General features: G+C 38.6%; 1 protein-coding gene and 1 pseudogene across 1 annotated transcript in view; one reads left to right on the top strand and one right to left on the bottom strand.

Moving 5' to 3' along the window:
- LOC102847854 (probable C-mannosyltransferase DPY19L2-like) overlaps positions 1-9,971 on the bottom strand; it is a 140,149-nt gene that overhangs the window by 90,164 nt on the left and 40,014 nt on the right. The window lies entirely within an intron of this gene.
- Positions 8,661-9,755, top strand: LOC102847452 (annotated as a pseudogene).

The following is a 9,971-nucleotide window of genomic DNA, read 5'->3' as shown; positions in this document are numbered from 1 at the left end:
AAAGGACAATGAAGGACACTATATATTACTTAAAGGGTCAACAGAGCAAGAAGACATGTTGTTCTTTTGTGCCACTGAGCTGCCTGAAACGCATAGTAACCCTATATACTACAGCCATAAACTCTGCTCTATCCTGTGTCAATTTTATTGTCTCTGACACACCTACCCCTCATTACCCGAGTCACTGAATCAGTCCATCTCATCGAGGGCTTTCCACTCTTGCACTGTCCCTCTACCCTCCCAAGCATGATGTCTTTCTCCAAAGACTGGGCCTGCCTTCCAACATGCCCAATGTATGTCAGATGAAGCTTCAGAATCCTTGCCTCCAAGGAGCAGCTTGGTCTCACACTCTCTAGAATGAGCCTATTTGTTTTCCTAGCAGTCCATGGTATATCAATTCTCCTTCTATCATCATTGTCAAGCTTTCTGATGTACTATGGCCTGGATCACGATCCCCTTAGTCTCCAGACTCTTTACAGAGCACAGCCTCCCAGATACTCTGTTCAGCGTATAGACTGAAAAGGTGTGGATATAAGACACATCCGTGGCATACACTCTTCCCAGTTTTGAACCGTGCAGTGTTTTCTTACTCTGTTCTGACGACCTCCTCCTGGTCCAAGTAAGCAAAATCAAGTGTTCCAGGATTCCCATCTTCCTCGGAGTCAGCCACAGTTAATTGTGATCCACACAGTCAAATGCCTTTGCATAGTCAATGAAAGACAGACTTTCCTCTGTTGCTCTCTGCTCTCAGCCAAGATCCATTTAACATTAGCTATACTTTCTTTAGTATCACGGCCTCTTCTAAACCCAGCCTGCACTTCAGGGAGTTCTCTGTTGATGTGCTGTTCCAGTCATTTTGGATAATCTTTAGCAAAATCTTGCTTGCATGTGTTATCAGTGATATTGTTTAATAATTTCCACACTCTGTCAGGTCACCTTTATTTGGAATGGGAACAAATATAGATCTCTTCCAGTCAGTTGGCCAGGTGGTTGTCCTCCATATATCTTGGCACAACTTGGAAAAGGATATAACCATAATAAATATCTATGTGCCAGAAAGAGCCACAAAATACACAAAGCAAACATTAATAGAACTGAAAAAAAATAGACAATACCACAAATTAGTAGAAGACTTTAATATAGCACTTTCAAGGAAAATAGAACAGTAACAAAGAAACTCAACAAAGATGCTGAAAAATAACTATACAATTAACCAACTCAATCTCATAGATATATATACAGGTTAATGAATCCTAAAAAAAACTCAGTAGAAATTCTTCTACAGTGCACATGGAATATTCTCCAGAATTTGTCATACATTAAATCACAATGTAAGTATCCATAAACGCCTAAATGTTGAAATAATAGAAAGCATTTTCTTAGACCACAATATTAATAAAATCATAAATCAACAAGAGGATAAAGAAGAAAAAAAGAATCATGTACCTAGAAGTTAAAATAACACCCTGCTTGAACATAAGTGTGTAATAGAAATTTAAAAAAGAACTGAAAAAATATTTTTGAAAGAAATGATAAGGAAAATGCAACTTACCGAAACTTCTGGTATAGAACAAGGCAGTTTTAGGGTTACTGAAGAAGGTACAAATGATGGAAAAAAAGAAAGGAAGTCATAAATAAAGTAAATACACCAGTGATGAATTCAGAACAAAGATGTCAATGTGGAAAAACATGAACCACTGAAGAAATTGCAAAAGATGGAAGAATGAATTGAGTAAAGAGATTGCTGTTGTTGTGGTGGTGGTTGTGGTTGTTGTTGTTAGGTGCCATTGAGTCAAGTATGACTCACAGCGACCCTATAAACAAAAGATCTGTACCTAGTAGTCCTGCCCTGTGCCATCTGTATACTTCCTGACACACAAGAGCCCACTGCAGCAGTCACTGTGTCAATCCACTTCATTGAGGGTCTTCCTCTCCTCCGCTGACACCTCCCAACATCATGTCCCTCTCTAAGGAACAGCACCTCCTAGCAGTATGTCCAAAGTATGTGAGGTGAAGCTTTATCATTCTTGCCTTTAAAGAGCACTCCAGCTGTATCCTCTCCAAGACATACTTGTTCATTCTCTTGGCGTCCATGGGATGTTCAGTCCTCTTCTCCAACACCACAGCTCAAAGGTATCAATTCTTTTCTGTCATCCTTATTAATTGTCCAGGTCTTGGATGCATAGCTAGTAATTGGAAAGATTATGGCCTGAATCAGACGCACCTTAGTATAAGAATTTAAAAAATCATCAATGGACTGAGAAGGCACAACCAACACAGTACTCGAAATAATAGAAACGCAAGAAAATGCAATCCAGTATAAGACCAAAATGACACAACTGCCCAACATGGTGGAGGGGGAAAAACAAACTGCAGAGATGGAACAAAAAATTGGTGAGCTAAAAGACAAGAACCTCAGTGGAAACATACTAGAAGAGGAAACAGAGAGGAGACAGAGGAAAATGAAGATAGCATTAAAATCATGTGGGATAACAACAAAAGGAATACTATACATATGAACAGAATTCCAGAATACAAGGTGGGCACAGAAAGCACTGAGATGATTTTGGAGAAGTATTAGAAGAAAACTTCCCATGTATAATGAAGAATGAAGAAATCCATATTCAAGAAGCCCTGAGAACTCCAAACAGTCTTGAATTCAAAAGAAAAACCTCAAGACATACCATAGTCAAATTCTCCAAATAAAACAGAAGGATAGAATACTAAAAGCAATGTGAGAAAAACAAAAAGTCACCTACAAGGAGAACCAATTAGTTCAAGTTCTGATCCCTCAGTAGAAATTATGCAAGCAAGAAGACAATAGAATGACATATACAGAAGGCTGAAAGAAAACAGTTGCCAGCTGAGGATTGTATGCAACAATATCAAATATTAATAAGAAATTAGGTCATTTGCAGAAAAGCAGGAAATGAAGGAAATTATGATAGTGTACGCAAAAAAACCCCAAAGACTCAACAAAAATATGCTGTTAGATCAAATAGACCAATTTAGTAGAATGGTATAATATAAGATCAATACAGAAAAATCAGTGGGAGTCCTCTGCAATAACAAAAAAATCACAGAAAAGGAAACTCATAAAGCAGTATCATTTATAATTGTCAACAATAAGAATAAATACTTGGAAATAAGCTTAATGTGGTGAGTGTTAAGACAATATCCATACATGTACAAGTAAGACCCATGAGCACAACTATTATTCAAATATATTCTCCTACATCTAGTGCCAAAGAGGAAGAAAATGAGAATTTTTACCAAACTTTGCAGTCTGAAATTGACTGAACATGCAATCAGGAGGTAACTGGTAACTGGAATGCAAAAGTAGGAAATAGTGAAGCAGGAACAGTAGTTGGAAAATACAGGCTTGGTGATAGAAATGAAGCTGGAAATATAATGATTGATTTTGTATTTACAATGATTTATTCATTGCAAATACTTTTTCTAAAAGACACAAAAGATGACTTTACACATGGATTTCACCTGATGGGCTGCAAAGGAATCAGACTGACTACATTTGTGGAAGAAATCGTTGGAGACGTTCGATATCAATAGTCAAACTAGGCAAGGGGCAGACTGTGAGTCAAATCATCAATTATTCATATGCAAGTTTAATTTGAGGCTGAAGAAAATGAAAATAAGTCCACAGGAATCAAGATATTATTTAGATTCAATTCCATCTGAATTTTATGATCATCTTTAGAATAGGTTTGAGACACTGAATTCCAATGACCGAGGACCAGATGAGTTGTGGAATGATATGAAGGATATCATCCATGAAGAAAGCAAAAGGTCATTACAAACACAGAGGAGAAAGGAAAAAAAATCCCAATGGATGTCAGAAGAGACTAAAGATTACACTGGAACGTGGAGAAGCCAAATGTAAAGGAAAACATGTTGAAGTGAAAGAGTTGAACAGATGATTTCAAAGGGCAGCTCAGGAGGACAAAGCAAGAATAATGGAATGTGCAAAGAGCTTGAACTGGAGAATAAAAAGGGAAGAACTTGATCTGCATTTCTCACACTGAAAGAACTGAAAAACAATTTAAGCCTCATGTTGCAATATTGAAAGATGCTGTGGTCAATATATTGAATGATCCATAAAGCATCAAAAGAAGATGAATGGTATACAGAGTCCCTGTACCAGAAAGAACTGATTGACACTGAAAAATTTCAGGGAGTACCATATGAACAGGAGCCAATGGTAACGAAATTGGAAGCAGAAGCTTCACTGAAGGCAGTGGCCAAAAATAAGGCTCCAGGAATCAATAGGATACTAATTGACTTGTTTCGACTAACAGATGCAGCATTGGATGCATTCACCAGTCTATGCCAGGAAATTTGGTGGACAGCTGTCTGACCAACCGATTGGAAGAGGTTATATTTGTTCCAATTTCCAAGAAGGGTGATCCAACTGAATGTGCAAAGTATCAAACAATATAATTGATATCACATGCAAGCAAAATACTGCTGACAGTCACTCAAAACGGCTGGAGCAGTACATATATAGGGAAGTGTCAGAAGTTCAAGCAGGATATAGAAGAAGCTGTAGCACCAGGGATATAATTGCTAATGTTAGATGGATCCTGGCTGAAAGTCCAGAATATCAGAAAAATGTCTATTTGTGCTTTGTTGACTATGCAAAGGCATTTGTGTGGCTGGCATTGAGAAGAATACTTGATTGTGCTCATGTGGAACCTATAACTGGATCAGGAGGCTGTTGTGTTAACAGAGTAGGGGAGCAATGCATAGTTTGAAATTGGGAAGGGAGCGTGTCAGGGTTGTATTCTATCTCCATACCTTTTCTATCTATATGTTGAGCAAATTATCCAAGAAGCTGGACTTTATGAAGAGGAATGTGGCATCAGGATTGGAGGGAGTCTCATCAATAACCTGCCTTATGCAGATGACACAACCTTACTTGCTGAAAGTGAGGTGCACTTGAAGCACTTGTTGCAGAAGATCAAGGAATGCAGCCTTCAGTATGAATTGGGTCTCAATATCAAGAAAACAAAGATTCTTACCATTGGACCAATAAGCAGTGTCATGATGAATGAGGAAGAGATTGAAATGTCAACAGCTTTATCTTGCTTGGATCCACAATTAACACCCTTGGTATGAACAGTCAGGAAATAAGGAGATGCATTGCACTGGGAAAATCTGCAGTTAGGGACCTTTCCAAATTATTAATGATGTCAATTTGAAGACTAAGATGTGTCTGATTCAGGCCACAGTCTTTCTAATTTCTAGCTATGCATCTGAGGGCTGTACAATGAATGACAGAAAAAGAATTGATGCCTTGAGCTGCGCTGTTTGGAGGAGAACACTGAACATCCCATGGATGGCAAAGAGTATGTCTTGGAGAGGGTGCAGATGGAGTGCTCTTTAGAGGCAAGAATGATTAAGCTTCACCTCACATACTTTGGGTGTATTGCTAGGAGGTGCTAGTCCTTGGAAAGGGACATGATGTTGAGAAGGGGGTAGGGTTGGCGATGGAGAGGAAGACCCTCAACCAAGTGGACTGACATGGTGACTTCTGCAAGGGGCTCTGGTGTGTCAGGAATGTGAGGATGGTACAGGATAGGACTAGGTTCAGATCTTTTGTTCACAGGGCCACTATGCGTCATATTCAACTCGACAGCACCTAACAATAACAAAAGAGACACAAAATATTAAGGAAAAACTACAAAGCAGTACTACAAGAAACAATAGTAAATCTAACTAAATGGAATACGTTCCCCATTCATGGATAGGAAGATTCAACATAATGAGAAATGACAATTCTACTAAAAGTAATCTACATGTTTTACACCAACTCAATACAGATAACAAACTCATTTTTCAAAGAGATGAAAAGCCAATTGGCAAGTGTATTTGGAAAAGAAAGAGACCCCAAATAAGCAAAGTATTTTATAATAACAAAAATGAAATGGGAAGCATAACACCCCCTGATCTCAAAACCTACTATGTTGTTGTTAGGTGCCATTAAGTTGAGTATGACCCATAGCGAGCCTATAACCAACAGATCTGAACCCCATCATATGCTGCACCATCCTCACACTGCCTGGCACACTAGAGCCCACTGCAGCAGTCACTGTGTCAATACATATAGTTAAGTGTCTTCCTCTCTTTCACCGTCCCTTTCCCACGTATGATGCTCCTCTCCAATGAATAGCCTTTCCTAGCAAAATGTCCAAAGTATATGAGATAATGCTTTATTATTTTTGCCTCCAAGGCTGCACTTTCTCCAGGACATATTTGTTCATTCTTTTTGCAGACCATGGGATATTCAGCACTCTTGTCCAACACCATAACTAAAGATACCAATTCTTCTTCTCATTCTTATTCTCTATCCAGCTCTCAGCAAGTGATCAGAAAGACCATGGCCTAAATCAGACATACCTTAGTCCTCAAACCGACATCATTACTCCTCAATAATTTGGAGAGGTCCCTAACTTCAGACTTTTCCAGTGCAATACCTTTCCTGATTGCCTGATTGCTGATATCAAGGATGCTAATTTTGGATTCAAGTGAGAAGAAATCATTGACAACTTTAATCTTTTCTCCATCTATAATGATGTTGTCTATCTGTTCAGTGGTGGGAATTTTTGCTTTCTTGATGCTGAGATACAACCCATATTGAAAGATGTAATATTTGATCTTCTGCAGCAAGTACTTCAAATCCTCCTAACATTCAACAAGCAACATTTTGTCATCTGTGTAACACAGGCTATTGACGAGTCTTCCTCCAATCTTGATTTCACATTTTTCAGAGTCCAGCTTTTCAGATAATTTGTTCAGCACACAGACTAAATAGGTATGGAAAGAGGATACAACTATGATGCATTCTTTTCTTAACTTTAAACCAGACAATGTTTCCCTGCTCTTATTTATATTTAGGTTTCCCAATGGAAAGAGATTAAAAGCATTCCTCTTGAGAACAGAAACTAGGCAAGGACACCCCCATGATCACTCTTATTCAATATTGTATTGGAAGTGTTAGCAAGAGCAAGAGCAGGAAATAAGAGGCAACCAAATTGTCAAAGATGAAGTAAATGTATCTCTATAAGCAGATATGGGAGTATACTTAGAAAACTCTAAAGATTCAGCAAGAAAGCTGTTGGACATAGTTGACCAATTCAGCAAAGTAGCACGATACAAGATCAACATACAAAAATCAGTTTGATTTTATAAATAAACTAGTAGAAAAAATTCTTTCTCTACAGTAACAAAAAAAACCATAGAAAAAGAAATAAAAGCATGATCAATTATAATATATAATTACAAGATTAAATACTTAGGAACAAAGCTAATTAAAGGCACAAAAGACCTACACAAAGCTGGACAATGACTAAGGATGACAGAAGAATTGATGCCTTTAAGTTGTGTAGCTGGAGAAGAGTCTTAAACTTACCATAGACTCCCAAGAAAACAAATAGGTCTGTCTTGGAGAGGGTGAAACCAAGTATCTGCTTGGAGGTCAGGTTTGGGCATGTCACCAGGAGGGATCTATCTTTGGAGAAAAACATCATGTTTGGAAGGGTGGAGGGACTGCACAGGAGAGAAAGACCTCAGATAGATTGATTTATACAGTAACTGGGGCAATGGGTGTAGGTGTGTTGGGAGTCAGTGAGACTGGCTCAGGCCAAGGCAGGCTTCAGAGCTGTTATACACAGGGATGCTATGAGTTGTAGGTGACTTGATGGCATTAAGAAACAAAAAGAGAACTAGAGAAATAGAATACACCATGTTTATTGATAGGAAAACTAAGTATCATGAAAATGACAATCCTACCAAAAGCAATCTATAAAGTCAATGCAATCCTAATACATCTACCAATTCTATTCTTCAATGTGATGGAAAAGGCAATTTCCAATATTGTCTTAAATGGAAAGAAACCCCAAGTAAGAAAAGAACTACAAAAACAAAGCAACCAAAACCCAAATAAAACAAAAAACAAGGTAGGAGGCATCACAATCTTTGATTTCAAAACCAAATACACAGTCATAGTAATGAAGACAGCATGACACTGGTACAGCGATAGACATATACTACCTGTGGTCAGCATATATATTTCTTCAGGAACATGGAACATCCTCCAGAAATATATTATGTCACAAAGCAGGCCTCAATAAATGCCAAAATGTTTAAATAATACAAAGCATTTTTTCAGACTACTGTGCATTAGACATCAACAGCAAGAAGATAAACAAGAAAAAACCATGAATGGATCTATAATGAAGACCACAGCAGAATGGGACAAGGGAGGTACTATCTGGAGGGAATGAATGGTTTGACACTGTGTGTATGGCAACTGACAATCTGGAATAAGACATGCATTACAAAATTAACTGAGGCTGGACTGAGAGAGAAAAATGTGTATCAAAGAATGAATTAAAACATCTTTTTCATAAAATCAAAATTAAAAAGATTCTATCTTCACTGAGTCCACTTGCCATCTCTAAAAAATTATAGAGATGACAAATTAAAAAAACTAATTGCACAGCAATGAGAGCGGCTTCTCCTTCTAGTTCTCCAACCCAGTAGTGGGCCTTCATGTGGAGCCTAACCAAAACGCCAGTTGGAGAGATTCAAAGGAGCTTGGAATGGTCACCTGGTTTGCAATACACAACCTCTGAGGGAAAATGGTTGACATTAATCACCCAAGAAAACTCTTCATTGGAGGTCTCAATACAGAAACAAATGAAAAAGCCTTGGAAGCTGTATTAGCAAATATGGATGAATTGTAGAAGTGCTCTTGATGAAAGACAGAGAAACCAACAAATCAAGAGGATTTGCTTTTGCCACCTTTGAAAGCCCACCGATGCCAAAGATGCAGCCAGAGATATGAATGGAAAGTCCTTGGATGGAAAGGCTATCAAAGTGGAACAAACCACTAAGCCAACATTTGAAAGTGGTACGCGTGGACCCCCTCCACCTCCAAGAAGTAGAGGTCCTCCAAGAGTTCTAGTTGGAAGAGGAGGAAGTGGAGGAACCAAGGGACCCCCTTCCAGTGGGGGGTCACATGGATGACGGTGGTTATTCTATGTATTTTAACATGAGTTATTTCTGGGGACCACTGCCAGTGAAAAGGAGACCACCAGGACCAGTTGAAAGCAACAGTGGAATGGGTGGAAGAACACCTACCTGTATTATGTGGAAGAGAGTTAAGGAGTTTCACCAAGAAAGGAGATGTTTATTTGTCCCCAGGAGATGATGGATATTCTACTAAAGATAGTTATTCAAGCAGAGATTACCCAAGTTCTAGGGATACAAGCGATTATGCACCACCACCAAGATATTATACATATCATGATTATGGTCATTCCAGTTTACGTGATGACTATCCATCCAGAGTCTATAGTGATAGAGATGGCTATGGTCATGATAGTGATTATTCAGGTCATCCAATTGGAGGCTTCTACAGAAATTTCTATGAGAGTTATGGTAACTCACATAGTGCTCCACCTACACAAGGGTCCCCACCATCTTAGTGGAAGCAGTCGCTATGATGATTACAGCAGCTCACAAGACAGATATGGTGGAAGTTGAGACAATTACTCAAGCAGCAGAAGTGAACTCTATTTTGAAGCGGCCATGATAGGGTTGGCAGACAAGAACAAGGGCATCCTCCTTCTGTGGAAAGACATGATTCCTACAGTTCAAGCCCCTAAATACCAAGAGGCAGTGGCCACTGAGTAAGCTGATCTGATACAGGGGGAGGCAGAAGAAGATACTAAAACTAAACAAAACTTTGCACCAAAATCCTGTTCAATGAAACAAACAAAAAGTGGAACCTATTCTGTCATAACTACCTGAGGACTATTGAAAGGAAAAATGTGTTACTTTAAAAAATTTAATCAAAACAACTATGAGATATCATCTCACCCCAGTCAGAATAGCAAAATTTAACAGAACAGCAAGCAACAAATGCTGGCGAGGTTGTGGAGAAACTG

Source organism: Elephantulus edwardii, unplaced genomic scaffold (assembly GCF_000299155.1).
Source record: "Elephantulus edwardii isolate Elephantulus edwardi_28Jun2011 unplaced genomic scaffold, EleEdw1.0 scaffold00059, whole genome shotgun sequence".
In the NCBI taxonomy this organism is placed as follows: Eukaryota; Metazoa; Chordata; class Mammalia; order Macroscelidea; family Macroscelididae; genus Elephantulus; species Elephantulus edwardii.
This window is presented reverse-complemented; position numbering and strand designations above follow the sequence as displayed.